Here is an 18,086-nt window from a genome sequence, read left to right on the forward strand (position 1 = left end):
TGCCGGACCGATCAGCTTTGGTTAAGGTTTCCCGATAACCCTAGCAATAACTCATTTCGAAACGACTTAGGTAATAAGCAGCAGCGACTTATGGAGGTATTTATTTCCATAAGACCCCCTTCCAGTGCAGTGTGTTACATAAAAATCAAACAAGAGGACAAGAAGCCTGCAGGGGTGACACTGTGAAGGAACTCATCTGTAGGCAGGGGTAAACAGTTCTCGCTACAGTGGCCAGACTCATCTGTAGGCAGTGGTAAACAGTTACAGTGTCCAGACTCATCTTTAGGCAGGGGTAAACAGTTACAGTGTCCAGACTCATCTGTAGGCAGGTGTAAACAGTTACAGTGGCCAGACTCATCTGTCGGCAGGTGTAAACAGTTCTGGTTACAGTGGTCAGACTCGTCTGTTGGCAGGGGTAAACAATTCAAGTTAAAGTGGCCAGACTCATCTGTAGGCAGGGGTAAACAGTTACAGTGGCCAGACTCATCTGTAGGCAGTGGTAAACAGTTACAGTGTCCAGACTCATCTGTAGGCAGGGGTAAACAGTTACAGTGGCCAGACTCATCTGTAGGCAGGAGTAAACTGTTCCAGTTACAGTGGCCAGACTCGTCTGTAGGCAGGAGTAAACTGTTCCAGTTAGAGTGGCCAGACTCATCTGTAGGCAAGGGTAAACAGTTACAGTGTCCAGACTCATCTGTAGGCAGGGGCAAACAGTTACAGTGGCCAGACTCATCTGTAGGTAGGGGTAAACAGTTCTGGTTGCAGTGGTCAGACTCATCTGTTGGCAGGGGTAAACAATTGAAGTTAAAGTGGCCAGACTCATCTGTAGGCAGGAGTAAACAGTTCCAGTCAGTGGCCAGACTCATCTGTAGGCAGGGTTAAAGCGTACAGTTTGATACAAGGGACAGGGGCGTACATTGTTGGTAGTTGTTAATGTTATTGGATAACGTAAAGATAATCGAATAAATTATTGACTTATTATGGTGTTCATACCGTCACAATATCAGACTTTTTTTCCTTCTTCGAGACATCATTCCTTCACGGCTGACGCCTCGCCTGTTAATGCATATGGCGCTGAAGACGTTTATAAACAGCGGAACTAAGATTATTTCATATCAGTGCGAGGGAAGAAGTGAGGGCACAATGTTTACCATTTGTAGTGTCGGGGTGCAAGGTAATCTCCGTTGTTCAGCGATAGTGATTCCAGCCCTAGTAACATTAACGTTTTTGTAATAGAGACGGAGCGTGTGACGTTTCGAAGATGGAGTTAATATATTCTTTCGTAACGTTGGTATCAACCTACCAGATTACACAGCGCCGTATTCTATACAGCCGTAATAAGAATGGCAGACATAATGGAAACTGTTTTATTTGGCGTAAAATGCTTGATCTTATGAGAATTAAGACTGCATCTTCCATCCAGTCCTGGGAACAGAAACTGGAGTTTGCAGACCAGCCTAACAGTTTTACCTGTTAACGTTGGTTACTCCTCGCAGAAAATTGCCGTAAGAAGGTGGATCAGAGGCGGTACAGAATGAAGATCGTGACTTTAAATCGGTTAATAAACTACGACAATTTGTCATTATTTTCTTTCAACCATTCTTAGTTTTATTTCTTAACCGGTTAAACCGGTTATCCTGATAGAAGACAGACCAGTAGCTCAATTCCTATCGTCTAAAAATCAGATTCAAACTAGTGACCTTGAACAAAAATATGAGTACGTGTATAAAGTATTCCTGAATGACTACCGAAACAGGGTTACTTTTGCTGTAAATATTTCTGCTTCCGTAAAATAAGCGGCATCTATGCAAACAGCCGTTCCACACCACACAGTGAAGAGCGGAAGGGTTCCCACAACTGTGGCCGTGGAGTGTTCTGTCTTCTGGTGTATGACGCCGTGCAGAGGAACATGTCGCCTCCATCTTCAGGGTTGAAGAAATCACGCATAAAGCAGGTGACATGTTTCACAGACACGCCGGTTGGCTTCAAACGGACTGCATGGCGGTATCCCCCAGTTGATAGAACTCTTCAGTAAATAGTGTAATAATTAATTGTAGTTACGTCCTGGTGCGTCCTCAGGTTGCGGATGGAGGAGACGCCCTCCAGATATTGAGGGAAGCTGCGAATATATTGAATAAGAAGTCGCGGACAGCCGACAATGGGTGGTCCTCCAGCTAGGGTATTTGGCGTGGGGCCAACAACTCCTCACCGTAAAAAATAAACTCTTTACGAAAATTCTCAAGAAGCCTGGATCTTTGAGAAGTAGGATGGGATAGTATGTATTGGATTGATCTGGCTCAGGATAGGGACAAGTGGACGACTCTTGTGAACACGGTAATGAACCTTCGGGTTCCATAAAATGCTGGGAAATTCTTGAGTAGCTGCAGATTTGGCTTCTCCTCAAGAAGGGCTCAGCTCCATAAGTAAGTAAGTAAGTAAGTAAGTAAGGCACAATAGGTCACTGTGGTCGCGGTGCAAGGGTCAAGAAGGCCCACCCCTTATACATTCATTCATTCATTCAAGTAAGTAAGTACGACCTGTAGGTTGTTAAAAAATCTAATTACCATCCCAAACCCGCGTCTTTAGTCACTGCGACACGTGATATTATTTATTTATTGATTGTTTATTAAACGACACTGTCAGTAGCTCACCCTATAGCCTCATGCGGTAGGTGACTGCTGAATGACTGATCAGTGTGGATGGAAGATGTCATGGCCTGATTTGAGGCTCTGTCTTGTTATTTTAGTGGGGAGACTGAAAAAAAAAACAACGAGGAACATCAGGATTAGCCAGTATCTCGGTCTAAATTCGAACCGGGCACCTCCCAAAGCTTTACCACTTCAGCGTTATGGTTGCGTCATCGGTCATTTCATCTCACGTTTCTTCTGAAACGCCTCAAAACGTCACGGCAGAAGTCAGAGATGACCATAGTGTTAGGAGGAACAAATTCACAACCCTCATCACGTCGCAAAGAACAATGAGCATGCTGCTTGTTGAACTCCCGCCCTGCCGTGCCTTTTTGCTATTGGTGATTGTGCTCTCTTCCACTGGGCCGATTGTTGCGTTGTTTCTGGATCATAACCTTGAACCCAACTTTCGTCACCCTTTATGATCCTAGAGATAAAAGTTGCGTCCTCATTAACCTTTCTCGTAGCTGAAGACACGCGTTTACTCGCTGCTGATTTTGATCATTAATCGAGATCCGGGGAACAAATTTCGCGGCAATGTGACGCATGCGCAGATTTTCTGTTACGATCTCGTAGCGAACTCCATAACTATTCTAACGGTGCCTGCGAGCTCATGGATTATTCGGCGACGGTCTTCGTGGAGGAGTTCTCGAATTCTTTCAACATTTTTCGTCGTTTTGCGGGTGCTTGGTCGCCCTGAACGTTCGTCATCTTCAGCTGACACTCGACCGCCCCTGAAACGTGAATGCCATTCTAAAACCGCGGTCCGTCTTAAAGAATGTTCTATCTGAAAGCCTCACGAAGCACTTCAAGGGTTTCAGTAGCGGATTTACAGAGCTTCACGCTCGATTTTGACATCCATCGCAAACAAAACGAAACACGAAATCGAAAAAGCACTCCTGTAAAAACAATGCATGTTCACAGCGCGCTGTCACGTGACAGACTACGCAATAGGTTTGCGGAAGTGTGACCTTGGCCTCCCCTCTCATCTTCCACCGAGGCAGTTACAACAGTAACAGTCCGGAAATTTCCCATAGCGGTTTGTATTGTTATGTGAACTTAACTTCATTGATAGCCTAAGTATGTAGCGAGCCTCTGTTAAGTCCAGAATTAAGTAACGTCTGACGAATGCTAGAATTTAAAGTTGACCCTATGCTTAATTAATTAGCAGTACACCATGTAGATGAGGGGTCACCTTTACGCCCCGACCGTTCTACTCACGGAGAAAGAGCCCCTGGTACCCATTTGACAGAAGGCTGAGTGAGCCCCAGAATCGGCCTGAACGACTGTGAGAAGAGAAAAATCTCGTCCGTACCGGGATTCGACCTCCGACCCCTCGGCCGTCAAGTCCGTAGCTAGTAGCAATACCGACTGAGCTACCGAGGCTTCTGACGAATGGTAATCCGATCATTATATATGTACAGTTAGACATGTTAAGAGTAAATGTTGCCCACCGCACGTCGCAAAGACAGGGTACAGTAACCCGAGGGCAGTTGACCCTCTGCCCGACCCCTAGCAGGAGAGTATCAGGTTACAGTACAGAAAGGCTAAGATTTCGGCCGTGACCTTCAGTTATGTGACCCGATGATGATGTTGATTTATTTTGCCGGTTAGATGTAGTATTCGGCTTTTGTTGTCGCTTTGATGAACCTTCAGATCGATTCGTATCAGGTAGAATTGAATCCCGTAGCGTACGAGAAGATTGGCTTAAAAGTGCGAAGACTTTGGGCTTCATTTATGAACCCTTCTTTTCAAATCCGGGAAGAGTAATTATTTTTATAGTTTAGGGTCCAGTCAGTAGGGCCTTAACAGAGACTAATGGTATTGTTGCTAACAAAATGCGAGGATATTGTGGCAAGATATTACGATCCTAATTTCTCATCTAACCATGAAATTACTAACATTCTTCCGTGTCGTCGTGAATGATGAAACGCTCACCATAATTCTTTTTTGATTGATTACTTTCTTGCCGTTTTAAAACATGGTTAGTAGCTGAACATTCTCTGCGTCAGTTATACCTGAACTGTTCCCCCTCCCCCGTGTTTCGGAGTAAAAGTAAGAGAAAGGGTATAGAGAGGTCAGTATTGGAAATTAAATCCTAAAATTCTGTTGTTTCATTTTGTGTGAATTTTCAGATAATTATGTTGATACTAAAATGAAGAATTATATTCAATATGTGAGGTTTGCGCCGGTCACGGTAGCCGAGCGGTCTAAGGCATGTACTGTCTTAGCTCGCTCGGAAACCGGGACCGTGGGTTCGAATCCACTCAGGGTATGGATGTTTAGTTTGTGTATGTGCGTTTTTCTGTGTCTGTGTACAGGTAGAGGCCTTACGACGAGCTGATCACCAGCCCAAGGAGTCCTACCGAATGTGTAAAATTTAGAAAAACCGAAGTGAACGGAGAAGTTCGTGGAGGTAGGCCTAGGCGCACTGGGGCTGTAGTGCCAAGGGGGAAAAAATGTGAGGTTTGAGGTTCTCATGACAGTAATTATTTAGGCTGCAGTATTCTTCGATGTTTTGGTGTGTAGTTTCTAAAGGGTTATGACGATGGTGTACAGTATTCAGAATTACTGATTTTTTTTTGTGCTGTCCATCGTCCGACTGCCTCTGTGGTCTGGTGGTCAGAGTTCCTGGATACATATCCAGAGGTCCGGGTTCGATTCCCGGCACTACCAGATTTTCTGAGAAGTAGTGGGTCTGGAACGGGGTTCACTCACCCTCGTGAGTATAATTGAGGAGCTATTTCAAGGAAATAGCGGCTCCGGTCTAGAAAATAGAAATTAAAGGCCGTGGGAATTTGTTGCGCTGACCACGTGACACCCTCTATCCGCTAAAGTTGGCACTAACTTCGCCGACAAGCGGCGGTCGCTACGTCGGTATAGTTCGCTTGAGGAATAAAACCACGGAGTTTGCTTGACCATCGCCCGTTATTCTAGAAGTTAAAAGACACTTTTTGGAAACTTTCCGTCCTCAGGTGGGGGGTGGGTCCCTCAGAAAGGGCTAAACTAAAATCACTGGACGATGGACAAAGTTCAGAAACCCAGAAATTCGTAGTGTTATGCTCTGTCGTTTTGTGAATTAGTTACAGAAGCCTTCTCTGTACCATCTCACGAACTTTACTGCCGCAGTAACGCATGTAATTATTTCTGAAAAATGTTTCGGCTACATGACCATCAAGAATATGAGAACATGCGTTCAAATTATTCGAGAAATTGTTACAAGGCGTCACATTCCAGATGGCCGTTACCGCGGGATTGTATTTTCCTCATTTTCTGAATAATGTTTGTGTCATACTAGTTCTTAAGAAAGGATTTCATCAATTGTGGACGTAAAGCTGAAAATGTAAAGGTATCCCTGTAACAGGCCCTAAAGTCCCATAGGATTGTGAGACGTCGAGGCTCCCACATTTTTTTCTAGACAGTCGGTTCACAGATGGCAGTAAGTTTGTCAGCCTTACTCGCCGGCCGCCTTTTAGCCCCCAGAAAGATTCCAGGTACTCATTTATATTAGAGGCTGAGACTCGAACCCGAAACCTTCCGGCTTGTAGTATAGTGACTCAAGCAACTACGCAACAGCATGCCCCAATTATGGAAGTGGTAGGCCCAATTGAAGTTCTTGGCCTTTTATCCACGTGTGGAGGCCTGTGGAGACCTTAGTTGATTAACATCGGCCTCAGGATCTCCGCTAAAGATAACATTTGGTCCTCGATAATGCTAACTTCATGAAAATAACTTTCAGGAAGTCTGTTACTTCCTCCACAAAAACTCACGTGCATCTCCATTACATATATCACTTATGTTTACGGAGAAGAGCATCAATACTCACTCTGAGAGCAAAATTGAGTCCCAGAAATGACCTCTGAGGGCTGAGTGCTACGTCATGTGCCATATGATACTAACCTAACCTAACCTAACTGTGAAATGTCTCATACTGTTTAGAGGAACCGTTTTCCATCGGGTTCCATTGAAGGTGGACAACTCTTGTGTAACAGGGTGGCTAGTAATTTTTTAAGAAATACTATTATTTTTTTTTAATTCGCATAGTGGGGGGTGGAGTCCAGCACATCGGTCACTGAATGGCCTATTGTAGCCTGCCTCGGGTGATTATGATGATGGAAATTTGGTGGAATGAAGATTGGGAGGGGAAACCAAAGTACTCGGGAGAAAACCTACCCAAGTGGTACTTTGTCCACCACAAATCCTATTTGAAGAGACCCAGGCTCGAACCAGGGCCGCAGCGTTAGGAAGTCAGTGACTAACTGCTTGAGCTATGGCGCGGCCAAGAAATACAATGCTACATGGAATTACGAAATTTATTAATTATGTAGTTGTTCGTTTCATAATAAAAGTTATATAATATTTGGTTAGGACACTCACGTTTTTATTAGCAACGGCAGTTCATGGAGAACACTGTAAGGAAGTGAACATATGTAAATCTTAATATTTTTATTTATTCTCATAAAATGACGTCTGCAACATGGTTTGTATTGTTCCTGAGATATGCTGCCCAATGCTTGGCGTATTTCTGTTCTGCATAACGCGTAACACATGCAAATTACTGCTTTCTGCGGTACATGCGCTGGAATATCGCATGTAAAACACGTGACTCACAGTTTCGTAGTTCAGGTTCAAGATTCATTAGGAAAACCTGTTATATGTTTGCTGTTACGTACGTATAATGGATGTAATTAGTTCCCTTAAATTCTGAAATGGAAATTGTTTTATAGACCTTGCATACTAAAGTCATTTTGAGGTAGGTTTGTTTGTTCCCTCTCACAGAGGACGTAGTTGCTTTCAGTGTCCGACAGATGGCGTTAAACATCAAACGGTCTCGGCTCATCATTCAGTTACACTTGTACATAGACCCACATCTTGTAACTTATACAAAAGCCTGATTATGTGATTGTTTGTTTGTGTTTTCAAGGGACAAGGGTAAAGAGGAATACCTTGACATCATTTCCGTTTAATTTTCTACAGGAATTACATTAATTATGACATAAAACAGAGAGTCGGTGTAGACTTGTGCTAGCAAAGGCAACGCTCCAACTCAGTCTGTAGCAAGACATGATGTCAGAAGTTGCTGATAAATATTGTCACGTTATCAGTGACTGAATACGCGGGTATAGATCGGTGAGTCGATTAATTGGATATTCAGTACTTATAATTACAAATAATTTTAACGCTTTCAATAATACTGTACTTATAACAAACAAAGTCTGCAGTTCACACGTTAAGTTTTCACAGGTCTTCTGCGAACTTATCATGACTGTCTCCTGTCCCAATACTGGGGGGGGGGGGTGTTCTTGAAACGCTTTTCTAGCCTAACATTCCTTATTTTGAAAAAAATGAAAGGAGACTTATGACATCAAATTGCTGTCTGGTTGTCTATTTGTTCGTGTCTGTCTACCTCATGTGTATCCCCCTAATTTTTGTTAGGAGGCGTATGATATCGCCTTGCTGTCTGTGTGTCTCCTAATATTTTGTCCCCCTAGTTGCTTTTGTTAGGAAGTTTATGAGATCTCCCTGTTGTGCTTCCTGTCCTACTGTTGCTAGGCAACGGGCCATTGCCACGTATTATTGTATGATACCATTATTTGTCTGCATCGCACCTAATTTTCTATGTTGTCCGTGTCGTATCAAAGGAAAGTAGACAATTAAGTCTTCACAGATGTTCTTGATTTTTTTGTTGTTGTCATTATAATGGACTAGTAAGAATTTGGGACAAAGTTTTGGTTGCATTTCCAATTCTTTATTCACTGATCCTCCTAATATTCAGAGCTCTGAAGCCCCATTAACGACAGCATTGTTAAATAAATGTAGTACTTTGTAGTTTGTGAGATATAGTACCTTTTTGCATTTTGCACTTTTTCTTGTCAGAACCAACCCCCAAGTTGCAGAATTACCCCTTGTCGATTGTCAATGACGGCTCATTTAACGCATTCCAAGCCACCCTCCATGTCTGGAGGAAGTTTCCTATATTCTCCACATGAAGACGCGCCGTGTGACTGTGTGCGATTACAAACTTACCTTTGATTTGTAAATAGATCAAAAAGAAAGGTAAAGCTGTCCATTTGCTGAACTACGCCAAATTTTCTTGACCTCGGCGGTAGTTGGAGGTGAGTGGTTAGCTTCACGCCCCGGCTGCTTTACCTCCGGGGAGGATAGGAGGCTGGGTGAGCCCAACAGCCAGTCTGGACGCTATGGAGAGGAGAAAATTCTTCATCCTACCAGGACTCGAACTCCCAGCCCGTAGGCAGTCGCTATACCGACTGTACTATCTCGGCTCCCGTAAATAGATCATAGAAAGTTTTATTGAAAATAGTTAGGAATTATTTATTTATTCACACAGCGGTGCGTGAGTTGACAGGTGCTATGCGAACTTGTCACATAAATGTCACTGCTATAAATGCGAGCAAAGCCCATTTTCCCTTCTCACATTCTCACAGCTTCTCTGAGGTCTGTGTGTGGTTTATTACAATGCCAGAACTTACTTTCGCTGCCTCCAGCATTCAATCAGTACCGGAGGATGAACGAGCAGGAGAAGGCAAGCTTCAAAATTGAATTCCACGAATTTCGGGTGCAGTCCGACCACAAGAAAAGCGTCAGTGAGGATCAGGTCTCTTGTTACACATTTCTCTGGAAATTTGTATCCGTCAGGGACAGTTTCAAGGCATGGCCATTTGCGAACAAAGCCAGATATTAATAAGATGGCGTTTGTGATGTAGGGGAACGGGAACCTGGCCCAAGATTGGGCCGAATAGCGTTGTTTTTACCAGTAAAAAAATGTTAAACTATCCCTGTATCAACCCGTCGAGGCTCCCACATTTTCTATACAATCGACTTACAGATGGTGATGAGGTTAGCGTTACGCTCCGGCCGCCTTTTACCCCCAGGAATATTCATGGTACTAATTTCTGTTAGAGGCTGAGTCGATAGCAGGGCCATAGTGCGGCTGGAAGGATTACGTCAATTGAAAAATCCATTTACCTCATCGGGAATCGAGCCCGGGACCTTCCGGCTTCTAGCATAGTGGCACAACCAACTACGCTACTTCGCCCCATTTTTATCAGTGGCTGTTTAGTATTGCATGTCCCCTCGGAACCGAGAATTTCTTCTCCAAGGTCTGCAAAGTAGCCTCATGGAATATTGTAATATTTGTAAATACACGTATTATTCTTTTATTCATATATTTTTTACACTTAATAATAATAATATCCAGTTTCTCTAGGAAATATTTCTGCTTCTGTGTTATAATATCAGTGTATACGACTTTGAAGCAATTCCGCTGTTATTTTTAAGTTTGTTATTTCAAGACGTTGCCAGACGAGACTATGCAGCACGGATTATATCCTCACGAATTAGGGTGTAACTATAGATGGGGTATGTATTGGTGAATAGATTATTGGCTACTGATACACAAGACTTGGCACTAAGAGTACAAACACTTAAGCACCACCACTAATCACCGCAGTACCTACTAAGCCTTTTCCAGCCTGTTATGTCTTCACCAACCGTTTCCTAGTAACAGATGCTAACAGTGGAGATCCTTCAGCTTCACGTGCTCCGTGCACTAAAACACACACATATCTATACCTCGAGTGGGATTCGAACCGACGATCCCAGCGTTCGAGCAGGCAAAGACGGTTCATGCCACCGCACGGCCACTGTGATAGGCAGACATGAACACTACCTGCTGGGAATAACGTTTTGCTGATAGGGATTTAGTAAATATAACTCATAAGATCCTTCGTGGCGTGTTACATAGGCAGCCACTCTGTCTTAGAACCAGCTTCAGTCTTGGAGGGGTGAAAGGAAGATGGCGGATAATAACAAATGACGCATGCGCTAAGAGGTATAGATGGAAACAAAGGTACTTTGAAATAAACGTCCCCGAGGCTGTATGTAATCACATGGCACAGATGAAGAAAGTGGGCAATTTGAACAGAAACATATACAAAATGTAAAACTGTTAGGAACGAAGATACGAATTTTTCTGAATCCTACAATGCATCAGCTTGCTTTCCCTCAAGTCTCCAGACAGATGTTGGGATGTCATTCAGAGACCGGTGGCCCTCTGTTTACAGATGATTAACATACAATGCTCTGCCTTTAACACCATTACTGTTAATGTTAAGTATCTAACAGTGTAAAGTTATTGAAAATATTAATATGTAGCTCGTGCCTTCCTAATATGAAATTCAGATATGAACGGACCATTCTCTAGCAGGAATCTGGAAGGAGTCTGTTTGTCACGTTGGAAATGTGTAATGACATGGGTCATTTATCTTGTCGTGGAGTCGCAAATGGCCAATTTCTGAAGTGTTTACGGTCTTAAGAGAATCATAGGCCGACTTTATGTTTAGCGTTTACGAGCACTGTTACTGTTTAAAGTATGAATTTCATCTAAATAATATTTTCACGAGTTTATGGCTGATAATGTAGGGTTTCGGATTGAATGATTGGATTTATTGGCCACTCTTTTTTTTAAATCACACTCACAATAACTGATAGTTTCCCTTTGTAGTGGTGTAATCCATAAATGTGTATAATAAATTCTTTCTGAGATATAATTATTTTATTTTGGATACACTCTGTATATAGTAGCTTTAACCCTATAAAGAATTAATTTCTTGAAAGTGATATATAAATATTCAGTTCGTACCTCACAGGAAACACGTTACATCTTTGATGCAAAAATCAACCGGTGAACGCTGTTCAGGGAGACCATAACTTTCTACTGTGAGAAGCGTACGAAACACATATGTACTCTGTGGGCAGAGTGCAGAGTTTTAGTATGTTAAAGCAGGTGGTACATATAGTAACCACTGAGTTTTAAATTGTTACTGTTGTGGACAAAATACAGTTCTTGCCTCCCACATCTCCATATATGTATATTACGTGTTCATGGATAAAATATTAGCAAGGTATTTAAAATTATTACAGGATTATTATAAATAAATAAATATATATACAGGGTGTCCCAGGAGGAATGTGCCAAACTTCGGGAGGGTGTTCCTTATGTTTTAGTGACGTTACGATGACCACCTGACACCTTCTATCCGAAAAAGTTGGCACGAAGCCTCAATTTTATGATTATTTATAACTTAAGAGATACGATTTTTAAGTCACGTGATTTTTTAAGATTGTAAATGTTTTTGAATAGTTGTTAAATTTAGTTTACTATATTAGCTGATCAGGATATTGCTTGAGATTTTAGATTTTCACCGTGGTCAGTAATTTTTTTGGGGGGGGGTTGTTTTTAATGCTAGTGGGGTGGGATTAAGTCCCTTGAACTGCGGCCACTTCTGACCTCTTGTACCAGCCCCAGATGATAGGTGAGGGTGATTATGGAGAAATTGGTGGAATGAAGATTGGCAGGGGAAACCGAAGTACCCGGAGAAAACCTGCCCCAACGCCACTTTGTCCATCACAAATCCCACTTGACCAGACCTGGGATCGAACCCGGGCCGCCGCGGTGGGAAGCCAGCAAATAACCTCTTGAGCTATGGAAGGGCCTAATATTAAAATTAGTCTTATTGGATGCGACACCCTGTACACTACAGGGTGTCGTATCCCATAGGATCTTAATTTGAGGGTCTTATTGATTCGCATGGACAACATAATGAAAAAGTTTCTGTAATATCTTGTACGTGGTCCGCGTGGGAACCCTTTAATTGAGTCAGTTAACTGAATAGTAGGGTTGATGGATTGAAAATTAATGACTTACCTAGCAGCGTCATACTTGCATCTTTAACCATGTTATTTCTAGTAGAAGCACCAGAAAATTTCAAGCGTTTGTTGTAATTAGTATAGTGCGTGATTGTTAGTGGAGGTTTATTTTTTTTTTTAGCATTCTCTTTATGCTCACGAAATGTTGGTGCTTCGACCATAATTTTATCCATTTTCTCTCTCTCTCTCTTTCGCGGTTGCACATTGTAAGCCTATGCTTTGTGGGAAATTCGGGGTCCAACCCTTCGTTTGCAAAATAATGAAATGCTTGTACACTGTACTTGGTGGTCTCTGTGACTCAGTTAAAAAAAATCGGTTATATTGTAGTTACAGGAGTTTGATCTTATCAGAGAATGTGATTATCAGTCGGAAATGCAATAGCCCCTATACTGGTCAGTCGCATTCTTTGTGTTACAGAAGCGTTTGTTGGCGTTCAAACATTATTAAATTTACGCAATAGAGGGAACGCTTAATGAATTTGTATCTTCAAAACTGTATTAAAATCTGCATAGAATAAACATAAGGGGCCTAGTTAATAGACTAAGCGGCCTCCGTAGTCTAGAGGTAACGTTCCCACCTCATGACTCGTAGTACGTGGGTTCAAATACCCGGCGGAGGTCGTCGAATTTTTAAGGGCGGAAAAATTCTGGGAACAAGTCCTCCGGGAGGGACTTTAAGCCGTGTGTCCCGTGTCGTAGATTTACGGCACGTAAAAGAACCTCGTGTGTCCAGGAGAACTCTCAGCTAAATTATTAGGTAATAATTTCCCGCCCAAGTAGTTTCCAGTGCCTCTGGTAGATTGGGGAAGCATCAAGGTACCGAGGCCCGACCTCGTTGGCTCAACGGGGCTGATAGCACGCACCGTTACCGGTAGGGTATGGCGACAGTAGAAATTAAAGGGGGACGCACAATGGACCAAAACTGGTCTAAGTGCATGGGGAAACCCACCCCCTCTAATAATAATAAAAATCCATGGAGTTATGTGGATAATTATGCAAGATCGCATTGAGGATAATGAGTTCAATTGTTATTGTATTATTCTGACATGACTCCTCAAGCGCCTGAAATTATTTGTGTAACGCGATAATGTAAATACATTTCTAGGAAAGTTTCTTTACTAATTAATTATACATGTAACTTCATTAACGATCTAATTCTGTCATGCTAATTAAAGGTAGGTTTAAAAATAAAATTGTACAAAGTTAACAATGGCATACTGAAGCTGTTTATTCATTGTGGCTGGTTAAATAGAATGCATTCATTGGGTGTAGGTTGTTTCTTTCTGACTTCAATGTACGCCGCGCCACAGTGGAGCACTCACCGGTTAATTTACGAGTTAAAAATCCTTGGCGGCTAGAATGAGTCTCTCTTTTGAAAAGAAGTGATTCAGGATATCACTTTAAATGTAATTGTGCCCGGATTGCTTGTATTGAATATGTCTGGTGGACGAGAGATGACGTTGCACTTTTTTGTTAACCGCTTCTCTGGAATTAGTTGCGGGGGGACGTGGCCATGGGCCATTACAATCATCTGTAACAATTATATGCCAGTCTCCACTTAGCCACCGAGAAGTGAATGCGATTCTCAGGGATGTCAAACTGAATACTAAGAAATGTGCAACCCCAGGCGGGAGCTGGACTCACCCTCTTTTGTATTAATTTATTTTTGCTTTAATACCTTCGAAACCGGGATAGCTCAGTCGGTTTAGCTGCGGGTTCGGCGGCCGGGGTTCAGTTCCCGGCGGTGACAAGAGATTTTATCTACTCAACAGCGTCCAGACTGACTCACACTTGTCTCCTGTCCACTGGTTAACGGTAGTTCTTTCCCCATGGGTTAAGCGAGCGGAGCCTGAGGCTGATACTCGCTTCTGTCTATTATTGAGGTTAAGAAAGGTGGAGCTATACCTCCATCCGCTCCCCCCCCCATATGTCTTCATGGCGTGGTTCTTTATTAATTTATGACAAGGATAACTTTACCTTTGTAAGGGCATTTTCAGTAGCTCAGGTTACACAGTGACGATGGTGGGATAGTTAAAGAACAGTAAACTGGAACGCACATGGAAACAAGCCGTAAAGGCAAAGTTGTCTCTGTGCTAATTAATTGAACACTACGCCGTGAAGGCGTATGGGGGAGTGGATGTATAGATCCACATTTTCTTGACCTCGGCACTAGTTGGAGGTGAGTGGTAAGCTTCACGCCCCTGCCGCTTTACCCCCTGGGAAAGAGCCCTCGATACCCATCGGATATAAGGCTGGGTGGGCCCCAGAACCAGTCTGGACATGGAGAAGAGAAAGTTCTTGACCCTATCGAGACTCAAATTCCGACCCCTCGGTTATCCAGCCCGTAGCCAGTCGCTGTACCGACTGAGCTATGCCGGCTCCCGGAAAGAAATTGTAGTGATCTAATTTCAGGTAATTTTCCCTGAGAGACTGAGGAAGACGACGAGTAAGCCAAGCCAGGAAAATCGGCTTACTTCCCCAGTATGAGGCAGTAAAGCTGTCCGCTCTCCTGCGGCACCATCTCAACATTATGTTGGAATTTGTCCAGTTTCTGACGTTCATTTTTATAGTCTGTATTTTACGAGTTCTTTCTTTCGTTGTCGTTTTATTGATGGCTTATTTTATTTCGCTAATGTTAATGGCAAGGCCTGGAACCTAACCAAACTTTTTTAATGCTAGGTTTGTCAGCGTGAATGTATAATAAGCAATCCAGAATTGTTATTGCAGTTTAAATCGGCGCCATTGGAACGCAATGGATAAATACACGCATAAAACGTGAAGGAACCTGTCATTCAGGCAAATTTGATATAGGATATCCTGTTTGTAAGCCTTGTTTTGCTACAGCTTTAGACATCCTTGGCGTGGAGGTTTTATAGCTGGGCTCCGGCCGGCGCCTGGCCAACTAGACACAATCTTGCACTCCCTGACAACTTGGTCCTCCCTGGGTGACGTGGCATTTTCATTCATGTGTTTTGTATGGAAAGTGCCCATGAAGAGTAGCCATTAACAGGCTGTATCATGGCCGTTGTGCAGGATTAAACCCACTTAGTTCTTAAGAATTCTGCTGCATTTCGTGCGCTGTTGAGATTTTGAAAGAGAAGACGTAATTTCCGAAACAAGCTAACGTGAAGGTACGAAAGTTGAGGAAACAGTTGCCAGCTGGTAATTGTGGCAACTGTCGTCATTATATATGACGAATTCAGTGTCGATCGAAACGCCAAATCGTTTTTATAGTAAAAAGATCTACACAACATACACAATTGTGTTAAATACTGCGCACCTGACTTTTTGGGAAGCCAGACTTGTGTTAAATCCTGTGACGGCTGCAGATCAATAATCTTTCAAAACAATTTGTGGAATTTAATATTATGAAAGCATTGTAATCCACAGTTCGCTTCGTTCTGTTAATAACGTGCCTATTCTGTAAGCATTCATTTCAATTCAATTCAATTGTTCCTCCATAGCTTATTATTGCAGTACTGGTACGATGCCAGTTTTAAATTCAACGAAATCTCTCTTCATTTTATTCCGCCATTTGATAGTGACTTTCAGGGCGTGTAATCACTTCTCTCGTATTAATGTCCTCTCCGTTCGTTCTTTTCATTTATCCCTTTTCTTCCTTTCCCGTTCCTTGCATACGTCCTTCCTATCGTCACTCCACGACCGCCTCTGTGGTCTAGTGGTCAGAGTTCCTGGCTACAGATCCAGAGTTCCGGGTCTGGAATGGGGTCCACTCAGCCTCGTGAGGATAATTGAGGAGCTATTTCAAGGAAATAGCGGCTCCGGTCTAGAAAACCGAAATTAACGGCCGTGGGGATTCGTTGTGCTGACCACGCGACATCCTCTATCCGCTAAAGTTGGCACTAACTTCGCCGACAAGCGGCGGCCGCTCGGTCGATATAGTTCGCTTGCGGACTAAAACCACGGAGTTTATTTTTTTTTATTATCGTCAGTCCACTTCCTCACTCTGTATCATTAACGTCGGAACAGTTCCAGTAAACATCGCTCGGTCGCGAGGGTGGAGAAGAACGCTTAACTTCATATTTCTGTCTGTCCGTCCGTCTGCCCGAATTAAATAACCCGGCTCCCACTGTGTGGTCCTCGTGACGCTTAATGTATGTATGAATGTATAAGGGGCAGGCCTCCCCGGCCCTTGCACCGCGACCTACAGTGGTCTATTGTGCTTGACGCTTAATGTAAGTCAGTTGTACGACAATCTGTAGATACGTTCCAAATTTAGTTAAAATCGGACACAAGTAACCAACGCTTTACAGGGAGACCGAAATACTTACGTCTCTTGGGAATGTGAGACTCTATCTCCTTTATCACTGAGTGGGCTTGTCATGGGAGCGAAGCCATGGCCACGCCGTTCATTAATTTCATAATCAGTATATGGGAACGCGTCTCAAACGATGCTTTACACATATTTCTCATTTCTCGTTACAATTATAAAAGGCATGTAAGTCATTGAATGATGCCACAAAGTCATGTAATGCTTAACGTCCTCTGCCACACACCAGTAGTAACCTCATCCTCTGTTAACACGGTATAGTCCATATGAGAACGCCAGGTTTCAGTAGTGCCTTGGGGTAGGGTGACAAGAGTCCACTTGGCACGTCGGCCATTAATTAGCCTATTATACCAGTCCCAGATTATAAATAATGATGAATGTAGACCAGTCAGTGGAATGAGAATTGGCAGGGGAAACTGAAGTACTGTGAGAAAACTTCCCCCAGTGCCACTTCGTCCGCCACAAATCCCACACGACGTGACTTGGGATCGAATGCGGGACCCCGCGGTAGGAAGCCACCGGCTAACTTCCGGAGCTATGGTGCGGCCCCTGGTTTCCAGTAGATCCATGTCTGCTGCAAGCAAAAAGAAATATACATCAACTGGTTTCACTTACATTGAACATTTCAAGTAATGCATCTTTATTGAGATCTGTGTGTTACTTTTGAATGGTCGTGTAACACATCTGTTTAATAAAGGTGTGCGCCTTCAGTTGTAATAATGCCTCCAACATTCTCTATGTCAGTTTATTGAGAGTCCGCTGAAAGGAATAAGATTTATCCCACCTCTATTACAAGATTTCCGTCTTAGTATACGGTACGATTTCCGGTCGTAATTGAATCTCACAAAGAGAACACATTTGTGTACATAGATGATTACGTAACGGGGCATATTGAAATGCCATTTTCTGGTATTTCACTCGGTGGAATAGACAAAATGTTGAAGTATACAAACAGTGATTCGTTTATAAATGTGGTTACATTGAATTTATTTACTGTAGAAATATATAGCGTAATTGGTTGAGGTACTATGCTACAAGCCGGAAGGTCGCGGGTTCGATTCCCGATGAGGTCATCGAATTTTACCTAATCCTTCCAGCCGCACTATGGCCCCGGGGGGCGGCTCAGCCTCTAACCGAAATGAGTATCAGGAAGATTCCTGGGTGGTAAATGGGGACCGGTGCGTAAGGCCGACAACTTTACCGCCATCTGTGAGCGGGTTATCTAGAAGATGTGGGAGCCTCGACCTCTCACACCCCTATGAGCCTCCACCGCCTTTAGAGGGACATCTTTACCTTTCTAAAACGTATCGCAGGTGTATTGTATGAAGACTGCTGTCAAGTTACCCAACTTACTAAATAGCTAACTCAATGGAGTGGATT

The 18,086-nt window shown here is 43.1% G+C and overlaps 1 protein-coding gene across 1 annotated transcript in view; it reads left to right on the plus strand.

The window, feature by feature from the left end:
- Nucleotides 1-18,086, plus strand: part of LOC111861506 (MOXD1 homolog 2) — a 212,684-nt gene that overhangs the window by 96,959 nt on the left and 97,639 nt on the right. The window lies entirely within an intron of this gene.

Source organism: Cryptotermes secundus, unplaced genomic scaffold (assembly GCF_002891405.2).
Source record: "Cryptotermes secundus unplaced genomic scaffold, Csec_1.0 scaffold909, whole genome shotgun sequence".
In the NCBI taxonomy this organism is placed as follows: Eukaryota; Metazoa; Arthropoda; class Insecta; order Blattodea; family Kalotermitidae; genus Cryptotermes; species Cryptotermes secundus.